Here is a 14,338-nt window from a genome sequence, read left to right as displayed (position 1 = left end):
TACACATGCACACTTTGTTACTTGTACATGTACATGTGCGTTCTCAATGGGAATAGTGAAATGCTGCCACATTTATCTCCCATGGGAACAATAGGATCAAGCATTTAAATTCACCTTTTTTGGGGGAGACTCAAGAGCCCCCCTTATTCATTCAATGGTTTACTCGTCTCGCCAATCAGATCAGCAAACATTAATCTAATGTGTATGGCCACCTTATCAAAAATGCAATATCTAGGCAATGGAGGCAGCGCTTCCCAAGGGGAAAACACTGGTTGATTCAGGTGACCCTAACTTATTATCTGCGGGGCTGTTGATATGCTGGATTCGGATGACAGACTCCCTTTAAGAGGTTCCATAAGAACAGGACTTTAGTCTTCAACATATCCTTTAACCATGGAAGGAAATTACATTGGTGTGTCTAGAAGTTAAGACTTCTATAGATGGCCTGAAGAAAGCAATCCCAACATCTGGTAGACTGCTGAACCCCCTCCGCCCTGATCATCCTCTGACTTCTGTATATCCGCCATTACATATGCTTTCATCATCAGAGGAGTAACTGGAAGCAAATGCAAAATCTGTAAGAAAGCTAATATTAGTGTCTTCTTATGTAATAGACATCATCACAATCATCCACCTCCGGGACAGGGGTTTCCGAAATGTTAGTACACCCATAGCAAAGCACGGATTGAAGGTTTCCCTTGTATTGTTCAGAGTGAAAGGAACTGATTTTGGAGTATAATGTTCAGAATGACCAAGTCTACATGGTGCTCTCTGCCTCTTTCTATAACATATACCTGCCTATCATATAGATTATAGATTATAGATATGCTATTGCATGGGATCCTGCACAGCGGCGTGCTATGTGTGGTAGGCCGTCTTTGCAGACCATATGGAATGTCTACAGTTTCCCAGGCTGGTCCTGAGAAAAGTTGGTAATAGTTCTGTTGAATCTGTGTGAATGTGCAGACAAGCAAACAGCAGAGCATAGTCAAACTACAGAAACATTTCACACCAAGGCTGCAATGGTTATAGGTTAATAAACGACTGTTAAGCTGCCCATCAATCATCCGGCTTTGGAAGGCCTGGGGGCAGACGCCATGTACGCCATGAGATCCTTTATTATTATAGATTTATCATTCTGAATTCTGTAACATATAAATATAATCATTATCATAATCACAATCCAATGATCCTTTAACCAGCAGAACATGCTTATCATATACATGGTGGGGGCATTTATTAAGACTGGCATTCTGTATCTGATTGTGTGAGACATGTCTGAATTATTAAAAGGAACCTATCAGGGCAACATAGAACACTAAACCCCACACAGATCCTTATGAACCAGGGCCATGGAGTGTAGGTTGAGGGGATGCAGAAGGTGCAGTCACACCAGGGCCCAGAAGCCTTAGGGGGCCCATAAGCACTGGCATCAGTATTGAGATTGGAGTTTCCATCTGGCCTGTAAATCAAGGAGACCCAAAGATCACCCAAACCACACTAAGGTGGATTAAACTCCTTGTCATCCATAACCATCACTATCAAGAATTTGCTATAGGATGAGGTAGGGGGCCCCGGACAAAAGATTGCACCGGGGCCCACAAGACTTTAGCTACGGCACTGACCCAAATCGCCCTGTTATAGCGCAATCCATAACTGCATTAAAAATAAAAAAGCTTGGGTGGTTTAATGTCCCAAATTGACCTGACAGACTCCCTTTAAGAGGCTCAAACCTCTCAATAAATCAGATGCACTTCTGCGTGCCAGAATTAAAATCTACGCCAATCAAAAACAGGCTCAGATTTCATGTATAACTCGTATCAGTTTTGTAATAAATTTGTCAGACTGAGCCGTTCCTGCCCCAGCCCCCGTGCTCTCCATCCCACTCCACCCACTTTCATTAAAAATGGCTAGTGAGGCGCAGAATGTGGCCACAAAGATGAGCCACAACTATAGTTAGAAAACTGGTGTAGAGGGTTTAACCAAATCCCCCCAATGTTTGTCTATCACCCAACTAGTCTATTGTTTCTGGGGACCTTCTGAATGCCCCGGATGGCAGGTGGTGGGAGAAACAAGGAATGTGTTTGTTGGATCTCAACAAGTCTATTCCATTGTTGTGCCCGGGGACAACCCATTACGAGAATCCCCAGTCCTTATAAAAACATTATGTGGAATATGAAGCAGTAAGATAAGCGGGTGTCTAATATAATCATTGCCAGTTTACCACCTAAACCAACTCTAGTTTGTCAACATGACATCCATCACATCCATCCATCCATCCATCCATCCATCACAACCATGCAAAAAACAAGCACATCATAGCAGCCTGACATGGGCCACGGTATTTCCCATTAATTGTCCCTTATTCAAGGATCCATAAGCTGACTATACACCTTAAATAGCTGTTGACGACAGTATTTTCCCCACTTCCACTATACACATGCACACTTGGTTTAGCTCCAGGCTATCTTATAGCTTAAAGCCTAAATCCATAATGAAACAAATTTTGTAACAGGCTATATTACAGAAAATGGCCTAAATCGCATACAGAATTTGCCACAGGCAAATAGAAGTCTATATACAATAGAAGTCTATGGAGAGGGGATGGTGGAGGATGGACTCCTCAAAGGAGAAAGACAGTTCTCTTGCACAACACGTTTGACATATCAGGAATTACTTTCCATTTTTCTTCTGAAAGAAGTGACTCATTTAATTGTGTAGAGGGCTATAAACTCTCCATAGACTTCTAGACTTCATTGTAAACCCATCAACCCAACTTGTGTATGGAGTAATATCACTCAGATAGGAAGAAAAATCACGCAGATAAGAAGTAAAGACAAGATAAATACTTAAAGGGGATGTCTGGGGAGTTTAAATTGACTTACCTGATTTGGCGGATAATGATGATGATGAACCTGGGGGTTCCGGCCTCATCAATACCCCGGGTCAATCTGTGCACCCGAGTTGCTCAATCCCCTGCCCAATAGCTCAGATAATGAATTACCTTTGAGATATGCGCTGGATTAGGTAAGTCAATCTAAACTCCTCGGCCAACCCCTTTAAAGACACCACCGTAGGGCTCAGGATATCGCAGAACAATAGAAGCGCCGACCTGCACTATAATAGGGAACGGAAAACCTTTCTGGCACAAGAAAGTATATATCTACCAAGTGACAACTGACAAATTCCTATTCAGTAGTTGGTAGACCCCAGCAGATGCTTCCTTACGGATGGTATTGATGGACACAATACTCCCAGATGCCTGGTGACACTCCTGGTGTATGTGAGCCATCGGTTGGGTGCGGTTTCTCTGGCCAGCACTCGTCGCTCTGTATCTCCTAGTTTCGGGGGTCTATCAACTCGGGGCACATTCCAACAATCTCCGTTCACCTTCTACTTCATAGTCACATAGGTCATTGTAGATTTTGGGTAATTCAGTTCGCTTGCTATGTCCCTTGACCATTTCTGTGGTCCCCACAATTACCCCTTTCTCGAAATCGGACAACTCTGCACTTCGTGGCATCTTGCATGTGACTAATCCCAATGCACTAATGCCAATGCTGTTTCCTATTTAATGACGGAAGGCGTGACCTACATCACGACCGCAGATATCTTCATTTGTATGGGTGTCTGAATACTTATTGGTAGACAGTGTATAAAGATGAGTACCACACCTGAAGGTGAGGAGACTGAACGTGAGGGACTGAGTTATGGTGATCAAGTCAAGGAGAGCATCACTATGAGGATGCCACAGGAAGACCAAACCGAAAAAGACCAGGCCACTGCACGTGAGTGAGCAGTGAGGACATTGTTGACCGGCTTAGAGGTCACCCAAATAACAGGAGGTTAAGAGTAACTCAGTATGGTGACCAAGTTGAGGTAGACCATGAGGCGTACGCCATTGTGAGACAGATAGCGAGACCAGGACTGACCAAACTATACCAGACCACTGCATGTGAGTGAGAAGTAATGGCAGCCATCAACATGACAGATAACCAGCTAGGAACTGATCCAGATAGCAAGGGTTAGGCTGAAGACGCATCTTGCGAAAACGCTACATTTTACTGTACCTGCAAAGTAGACGGGATTTTAGCTTATCCCATCCATTCATTGCAGAGAGAACATTGCCGTAGAAAACCGCAGCACGTCAATGCAGATTGTATATGAATTGTGGACACCCCTCTGTTTGGGTGCTGTATTATGCACACCTTGTAACCTGTTCCAGTAATAGAGCCCTACGGCTGTAAGAGGCCTCCATAGGTAATACTTCACGGTAACAATGACTGCTGACAATATTCATTACATATATGAAACTTGTTTTATTATCACGATTTCCTTCTTTACAATTACGGCAGATGCAGAAACCTGACTATGTCATTCCTAACGTGCTCAGCTTACATAACCTTTCATCGAAACGAATATGGATGAACATCTGCTAAGGCCCCAAATAACAAAAATAGATATTGGATGCACTTCCTTCTAGATGATTGTGGATTTTATTAATATACTTCAATGTTTTAGGTTTCATTTGCGTCTTGCAGTCGAGAACGTTTGCTATTTGGCTCCGGGCGCTCCAGTCTGGTTACTCGCGAGGTTATTACATGGACTCTTCAGGTGTTCATGTTCATAAAAAACGAAACCTGTTACTTGTGTAAAGTTTGCGGCAGCTCCTTCCACCTGTACAATATCCAAGGTTTTTTCCTGCATTTAACACATTGGCCCAAACACGTTTTACATCTGGTGATCATTGTCCTACAATCTATTTGTTCTCCATTATGTGTTATTTCACCGGTTATTAAGCAACATTTTACTCGACCAATGAACTACATGACACCGCGACACTTCTTACATTTCCTTATAGCTTATGCATTTTGGTTTCCTAAATTTTACATATAAAAAAACCACTTGATATCTAAAAACACAAAAAATTGCGTAAATAATTTACAATGAATATTTAGGACGTCTATTAAATAGACATTTAATATCTTCAAAGTAGAAGGAACTTGTTACTTATTTAGTTTCGACGAGTTATTGATATTTTAACCCCTTAAAGGGGTATTCCCGCATTGCATACTCACCAGTCTTTGCTGCTGTAAATTCTTCTTTCTTCCGGCTTTGTTGTGTCATTGGTGGGCGGGGTTACATATGCAAAGCCAGCGGCGAGATGACGTCGCTTCTATGCCGCTGGCCCTGTGTGTGCGCTCCCGATGTAGCTAGGCATCGGATGTACAGCCTTCACAATGCAAAACAGACCCGGCATCCGCTGTAATAGAGAGGCGGATGCCGGGGAGTGTAGACGCCGGCACAGGTGCCTGCAACATCGCTACGCTCCTGCCCTGCATGAAGCCAGCAGCGGCAGGAGCGATGCTGTTATTCCGCTCCTCCGCCCCCCCCCCCCTCCGGAATAGCAGCATTGCTCCTGCCACTGCTGGCTTCATGCAGGGCAGGAGCGTAGCGATGTTGCAGGCACCTGTGCCGGCGTCTACACTCCCCGGCATCCGCCTCTCTATTACAGCGGATGCCGAGTCTGTATTGGCGGTCCCTTCCCCCCCAAGGTGTAAACTACCCCCCCTCCAGGCTCGCTCCCATGCACTTAGCCCCTCTCCCTCCCCCCTGAGAGCAGCAGATACATCACTTGACTTTTGACCAGATAAGTCAAGGGATGTGTCAACAGAGAAATGAATAAAGTAATATAGCGGCTAAACAAAGCAGTTTTGCTGAAGCAATTTATTTAGGAAAAGTCTTACATCCACATTAACAAGCAGTATAGATAGGATCCTTGTGATGGGACAACCCCTTTAAGGACAGCCTAAAGCTGCCTTAGGCTGAAGCCTCACGTTGCAAAAACGCAGCGTTTTACAGTAACTGCAAAGTAAATTCTGGCTAATCCTATTCACACATTGCAGAAAAAAATCGGCAGCAGAAGAGCACAGCATGTCAAATATAGTGGCAGAAATGATGGCGTTGTCATTTGCTGATGAATCTGGGGAGGTTCCTTGCACTAGAATGGAGATGACCTGTCTGGTGTGGATTTCAGTTATAACCCACGACTATTATCTGGTGCAAAATAAGCTGAGTTCACACAGAGTTTTTTGGACTGGATTTTGACGCGGAAGTACATTGGCATCCAGTGGCGGCACTCCACTCTGGATTAGGCCCAAATGAATGGGCCTAGTCGGGAGGGAGTCTAGAGCCGCGGATGCCACGGTGGATTCAGCCGCGGAATCTGCATCAAGATAGGGCAGCTTGCCTCTTTTTTTCCGTGAATAGCACAAAACTACTAGCGGAAAAAAAGAAGTGAACGGCTCCCATTGAAGTCAATGGGAGGAGTTTTTTGGAGGCGGATTCTGCATTTAAATCCAGTCCAAAACACTCCGTGTGAACTCAGCTGTATAGTAAATCTGTTGGACCAAGGTGTCTGATGGGTCTTCATCCCAGTTCCACTATACTCATGTTTGGAAAAAGGTGAAGAGGGTGGAAAAGGCGCAAAGTGGCACATGTTTGGTACAGACAGATGTGACAAAGATTTTCCACTTTTAGGGTGCATTCACACTGAGTAAACGCTAGCTTATTCTGAACGTAAAACACGTTCAGAATAAGCGGCGTCTAAAGCAGCTCCATTCATTTCTATGGGAGCGGGGATACGAGCGCTCCCCATAGAAATGAATGGGCTGCTTCTTTCACTCCGTGCAGTCCCATTGAAGTGAATGGGGAGTGCCGGCGTGTACGCTCCGGCATGAGCAGAGCTTGCCGTATACGCCGGCACTCCCCATTCACTTCAATGGGACTGCACGGAGTGAAAGAAGTAGACCATTCATTTCTATGGGGAGCGCTCGTATCCCCGCTCCCATAGAAATGAATGGAGCTGCTTTAGACGCCGCTTATTCTGAACGTGTTTTACGTTCAGAATAAGCTAGCGTTTACTCAGTGTGAATTCACCCTTATACCAGTTTTAGGGTGCATTCACACTGAGTAAACGCTAGCTTATTTTGTAGAGTAAAATTACACTTGTAAATTTTGCTATCCCATTGACTTCAATGACATTTTACAGGCGTATTTTTACAGGCGTATTTTTTACAGGCGTATTTTTTACTGGCGTATTTTTACACTTGTAAAAAAATATCATTGAAGTCAATGGGATAGCAAAATTTACAAGTGTAATTTTACTCTACAAAATAAGCTAGCGTTTACTCAGTGTGAATGCACCCTTATAGTGTAAACATTTTGATAAATTCATCCCAGGTGTACTTGAATGTTAACATTTATATTAGGTTCACACCTGTACTCGAGTTTCCGTTCTTCAGTTCCACTTGGGGACCCAAAAAACAGAAACCCAATCCACTTAAAAAGCAGTTATGCCTCATTCACATTTGTGTTTGGTGATCCGTTCGGGGAGTCCGCATGTGGACCCCTCCCCGAATGGAATACCAAACGCACTGGCAAGCAGTGAGCAGTGAAAGCACATGGACCCCTTAGACTATAATGGGATCCGTGTGCTCTCCGCGCGGTGTCCGCATGAGTCACACAGACAGGAAAGTACTTTGTGATCTACTTTCATGTCTGCATGATTCATGTGGCCAGCGTGCGGAAAGCACACGGACCCCATTATAGTCTATGGGGTCCGTGTGCTTTCACTGCACACCACTTGCTAGTGCATTCGGTAATCTGTTCGGGGGGTCCCCATGCGGACTCCACGAATGGATTATCAAACACAGATATGAACGAGGCATTACCCGCAGAAACCCGCAGACCCCATAGACTACAATGTAGTCCACCAGGTTTCCACCTGAAAAATGCAGAGCAAAAAGTCTTGCTGCTTGAACACTAGTGTGGTCCCAGCCTTACAGATCAAAGGGAGTCTGTCACCATATTAAACCTCCGTACGCCTATGTAGGCACACACTCTCCCTAATGTGTATGATTATCCCCTGACCCTGGTCTATAGTCTCTCACTCTGCCAAATTAGAATCCCTGCGCTATGCTGACGAGATCCAAAAGACCGAAACAGCACTGTCTATAGCTGGGAATCTGTTGCTTTTGGAATAGAAATACTAATTTGGCAACAAACCTCGCATCATGTCAGTAGGCTTATTAACTGAGTCATGCATGATGTTAAGGGGGCTGCCCCTAGAGGGCGGCATACAGAGGCACTGTTCTCCCAATTACGTCCTGGAGAATAGAATTGCATATTTTTTGCCCAGAATCCCTAGCGGAGCAGGAATGACTTGTAAGTCTCCATACTGCCTATGTAGGCACACACTCTCCCTAATGTGTATGATTATCCCGTGACCCATATTAAACCAATAACACGGTTAGATAGTTCAGGCTAATCTGAATGTAATGCATTTTTCCCTATTAAGATTCATGCCTCTATTACCAAGATATATATTTGTTTAATTGCAGTACCTGCAAATGAGGAATTTGGAACACCGAGGGCAGATCCATTCCTCGAAACCGCTACACCCCACACTGCTCTAATACGCCCTCCTTTCCCTCTCCCTCCTTTGAGTGACAGGGCCAAGAAACTATCCTAAAATCTCGCCTCATGTTTACATTGGCGTATTAGAGTAGTGTGGGGTGTAGCGGTTTGGAGCAATGGAGCTGCTCTTGGTGCTCCAGACTGCTCATTGTGATATAAGTAAATATCTCGGCATTGCAGACACCAATTTTCATTGGGACAAAGGCGTTCCATTCAGATGAGCCTGACCCATCTGGCTGTGTTGCTGGCTTTATATGCTTCACCCTGGTGACAGGCTCCCTTTAAGGGTGAATTTTCTCCTAAAATATCTCTTATTCCTGCATATTCTGGTGCCGTCAGCAAAGTGTTTCCATTCAAAGCCTTAATAGCCCTGGAATTTATCTCTCTAATAAATTTAATGATCAATTCATTCTTGTCACCGCGGCTCTTCCCCAAATCAATTATAGCAAATTTAAATATAATCACTTGCTCATCCTTTTTAACTCAGGGCCGCGATGAACAATTCATTTCCATTAATGAATTACTGCCCCTGCCTGATCTCACTTTATTCCTATGTAATACTTCTCAGGTCAATAGATATGGAAATCACAGCTTCAACCCAGTAACATTTGTTAGGAGAGAAGACTGTCAGGATGAGTTTGTAATACAATGCAACATGGAAGAGAAGAGAAACCGCAGCAAAAAACTTACAAGTATATAATAAACGCTTATGGATATGAGAATACTGAGACCCTTAAGGTTATAGAGAACCAAAAAAGCCTCCATAGACTTCTTTGGGTCATACTATACACCTGTATGTTTCAAATTGAATTTGGTGGATAGAGAATTTTTTGTCTTGAATTCTGTATAAATATGAGCTAAAAAAGACTCCATTAGATTTGCTAGTTTCAATGTATTTTCCCTTAAAGGTCCATAGTGTCCATGCACATGACCGAGTGTCCATCCAAATTGGGGGCTGAGGTTATCACCGAATATGGAGAGATGACAGTGTAACACAGTGGCGTAACTAGGAATCGTGGGGCCCCATGGCAAATTTTTGACATGGGGCCTCCCTTCCTGACCGACTACGAAGACCCCAACCAACCCCCCTCCCCCCCCCCCTGTATACCTGCATGCTCTATTATTCCCCATAGTGGCCCTTGCACACAATATTATGCTCCATAGTGGCCCCTGCACATAATATTACGCCACATAGTGGCCCCTGTGCACACTATTATGCCCCATTGTGAAAAGCCATAGCAGTAGCGTCTGCTGCCGGTCCTAGTGTCCCGGGCCCTGTGGCAGCCGCGACCACTGTTACCCCGGTAGTAGAGTGCATTCTATAACACATTCACGTCTATGGGTCTTCTTGATTCATTCTGTTCCAAAATCACAGATGATTATAGATCTGGTTCTATCCTATAATGGAGGGCAGGTTTTACATTGTAAATAAGGCATGTATGTGCGGTGCTCAGGTGATAAATGGGATGAAGGTGTCTAGTGTATGAGTGGATACAATATGTACTTTGATGTGTGTTGTATCCATGCAATATGATAGTGACGTATGCTGTATGCAGTAGTATACGAGTATACTCTACATTGAGTTGTTCCTATGTTTTTCCTACTAGAAATGAATGAATAAATTGACAACTGGGTGTTAGCAGCTGGGGAGGGGTCGGAGTGTTCCTAAACTCTGTGTCATTATCCAATCAGTGCCGCTAGTGTCTGATTGTATACAGACACACCCATTTGACAAGGGGCACAGTTATACCCAGTTGCCAAATTCTCCATATATGTCGAGCAGGAGTAACAGAGGAACATCACTACACAGAGGTATAAGTAAGATGCTTCAGAATTGTTATTTGATGGGGAATCCAGGGATTTACTAAAACAGATTCTCTTTACTTGAATGAATAGTTAAATACTTATTGTATTGTGGCCAAATGTCAGTTCTGTGGTCAGCTTACTAACCAGAATGCTTACATTTCCAGAAAGACCGTGTACTCGCATTAAAAGTGAAAAATAACCACATTGCCTTCCTGCTCTCAGGGTGTGCAGGATTATTGGACATACTGGAATGATGGAAATCACAGGATCAATAGACATGTTAATGATATATGCAAATGATACAAAAATGGAAACAAAATATTGGAAATACCTGAATTTATTCAGCATTGAGTATCACTGCCACGTGCAGAAGTCCATGCACTTACATGTCTTGTGGTACTATCCGTGAGGTTATTAATGGTAGTCCGAGGAGTGTTATGCCAAGCCGAATGCAATGGGGCACACAGATCATATAGACTGGTTGCTGGTGGCTCGCTTTGCAAATGCCGACCAATGACATCCCAGATGTGCTCGAGGGAAGACAAGTACGGAGACATTGCAGGTCATGGTAGCGGGTTTAGGCCATGAAGGAACTCACAGTAGCATAAGCAACATGAGGACTGGCATTGTCCTGTTGAAAAAAACAACAAGACACTTTGGAGAAATGGTCATACCATTGGTAACACGACCAAATCAATGTAACACCAAGTTGTTATTGCAGCCGACATGAAGATTAGAGGAGTCCGGTCATTTAACTTTAAACATGGTGTGAAGTTTTTTCCATGTAGTTCAAAGATAAGAGACCTTTATTGCCAGAATATTACACATATATAGATACTAGAGATAGATAGATAGATAGATAGATAGATAGATAGATAGATAGATAGAGTTAGGGCCAGAAATATTTGGACAGTGACACAAGTTTTGTTATTTTAGCTGTTTACTAAACATGTTCAGAAATACAATATATATATATATATATATATATATATATATATATATATATATATATATATATATATATATATATATAATATGGGCTGAAAGTGCACACTCCCAGCTGCAATATGAGAGTTTCCACATCCAAATCGGAGAAAGGGTTTAGGAATCATAGCTCTGTAATGCATAGCCTCCTCTTTTTCAAGGGACCAAAAGTAATTGGACAATGGACTCTAAGGGCTGCAATTAACTCTGAAGGCGTCTCCCTCGTAAACCTGTAATCAATGAAGTAGTTAAAAGGTCTGGGGTTGATTCCAGGTGTGTGGTTTTGCATTTGGAAGCTGTTGCTGTGACTAGACAACATGTGGTCAAAGGAACTCTCAATTGAGGTGAAGCAGAACATCCTGAGGCTGAAAAAAAAAAGAAAAAATCCATCAGAGAGATAGCAGACATGCTTGGAGTAGCAAAATCAACAGTCGGGTACATCCTAAGAAAAAAGGAATTGACTGGTGAGCTTGGGAACTCAAAAAGGCCTGGGCGTCCATGGATGACAACAGTGGTGGATGATCGCTGCATACGTTCTTTGGTCAAGAAGAACCCGTTCACAACATCAACTGAAGTCCAGAACACTCTCGGTGAAGTAGGTGTATCTGTCTCTAAGTCAACAGTAAAGAGAAGACTCCATGAAAGTAAATACAAAGGGTTCACATCTAGATGCAAACCATTCATCAATTCCAAAAATAATAATAATAATAATAATACATTTTATTTATATAGCGCCAACATATTCCGCAGCGCTGTACAATTTATAGGGTTCAGATACAGACATACATAACAAAGAACGTCATTTCACACAATGGGACTGAGGGCCCTGCTCAAAAGAGCTTACAATCTATGAGGTAGAGGGGGTGACACAAGAGGTAGCAGGGGCGGCATTGCTTATACAGTGTTCAGACAATTTTGTGCATTAGGAATGCACAATGCATAGACAGGCCAGAGTTAAATTTGCTGAAAAACACCTCAAGAAGCCAGCTCAGTTCTGGAAAAGTATTCTATGGACAGATGAGACAAAGATCAACCTGTACCATAATGATGGGAAGAAAAAATTTTGGAGAAGAAAGGGAACGGCACATGATCCAAGGCACACCACATCCTCTGTAAAACATGGTGGAGGCAACGTGATGGCATGGGCATGCATGGCTTTCAATGGCACTGGGTCACTTGTGTTTATTGATGACATAACAGCAGACAAGAGTAGCCGGATGAATTCTGAAGTGTACCGGGATATACTTTCAGCCCAGATTCAGCCAAATGCTGCCAAGTTGATCGGACGGCGCTTCATAGTACAGATGGACAATGACCCCAAGCATACAGCCAAAGCTACCCAGGAGTTCATGAGTGCAAAAAAGTGGAACATTCTGCAATGGCCAAGTCAATCACCAGATCTTACCCCAATTGAGCATGCATTTCACTTGCTCAAATCCAGACTTAAGGCGGAAAGACCCACAAACAAGCAAGACCTGAAGGCTGCGGCTGTAAAGGCCTGGCAAAGCATTAAGAAGGAGGAAACCCAGCGTTTGGTGATGTCCATGGGTTCCAGACTTAAGGCAGTGATTGCCTCCAAAGGATTCGCAACAAAATATTGAAAATAAAAATATTTTGTTTGGGTTATGTTTATTTGTCCAATTACTTTTGAGCTCCTAAAATGTGAAGTGTTTGTAAAGAAATGTGTACAATTCCTACATTTTCTATCAGATATTTTTGTTCAACTCTTCAAATTAAACGTTACAATCTGCACTTGAATTCTGTTGTAGAGGTTTCATTTCAAAACCAATGTGGTGGCATGCAGAGCCCAACTCGCGAAAATTGTGTCACTGTCCAAATATTTCTCGCCCTAACTGTAGATAGATAGATAGATAGATAGATAGATAGATAGGAGATAGATATATGATAGATAGATGGATGGAAAGATACATGGATAGATGATAGATAGATAGATAGATAGATAGATAGATAGATAGATAGATAGATAGGAGATAGATATATGATAGATAGATGGATGGAAAGATACATGGATAGATAGATAGATAGATAGATAGATAGATAGATAGATAGATAGATGATAGATAGATGATAGATAGATGGATGGAAAGATACATGAATAGATGATAGATAGATAGATAGATAGATAGATAGATAGATAGATAGATAGATAGGAGATAGATAGATGATAGATAGATGGATGGAAAGATAAATGGATAGATGATAGGTAGATAGATAGATAGATAGATAGATGGATAGATAAATAGATAGATGGAAAGATAAATGGATAGATGATAGATAGATAGATGATAGATGGATAGATAGATAGATAGATAGATAGATAGATAGATAGGAGATAGATAGATGATAGATAGATGGATGGAAAGATACATGAATAGATGATAGATAGATAGATAGATAGATAGATAGATAGATAGATAGATAGATAGGAGATAGATAGATGATAGATAGATGGATGGAAAGATAAATGGATAGATGGAAAGATAAATGGATAGATGATAGATGGATAGATAGATAGATAGATAGATAGATAGATAGATAGATAGATGATAGATAGATGGATGGAAAGATACATGAATAGATGATAGATAGATAGATAGATAGATAGATAGATAGATAGATGATAGATAGATGGATGGAAAGATACATGAATAGATGATAGATAGATAGATAGATAGATAGATAGATAGATGGAAAGATAAATGGATAGATGATAGATGGATAGATAGATAGATAGATAGATAGATAGATAGATAGATAGGAGATAGATAGATAGGAGATCGATAGATAGATAGATAGATAGATAGATAGGAGATAGATAGATAGATAGATAGATATTGGTTAGATAGATAGATAGATAGATAGATAGATAGGAGATAGATAGATAGATGGATAGATGATAGATAGATATTAGAGATCAATGCATAAATAGATAAATAAATAGATAGATTGATAGATAATAGATAAAAAAAATAATAGACACATTAGAACTCCATTGTAAGACCCTGTATGCACCGTACATTGAAAATGATCTTTATACAATGTATGTGTC

The sequence above is a fragment of the Leptodactylus fuscus genome, chromosome 4, assembly GCF_031893055.1.
Source record: "Leptodactylus fuscus isolate aLepFus1 chromosome 4, aLepFus1.hap2, whole genome shotgun sequence".
Lineage (NCBI taxonomy): Eukaryota > Metazoa > Chordata > Amphibia > Anura > Leptodactylidae > Leptodactylus > Leptodactylus fuscus.
Note: the sequence above shows the minus strand (reverse complement) of the source record.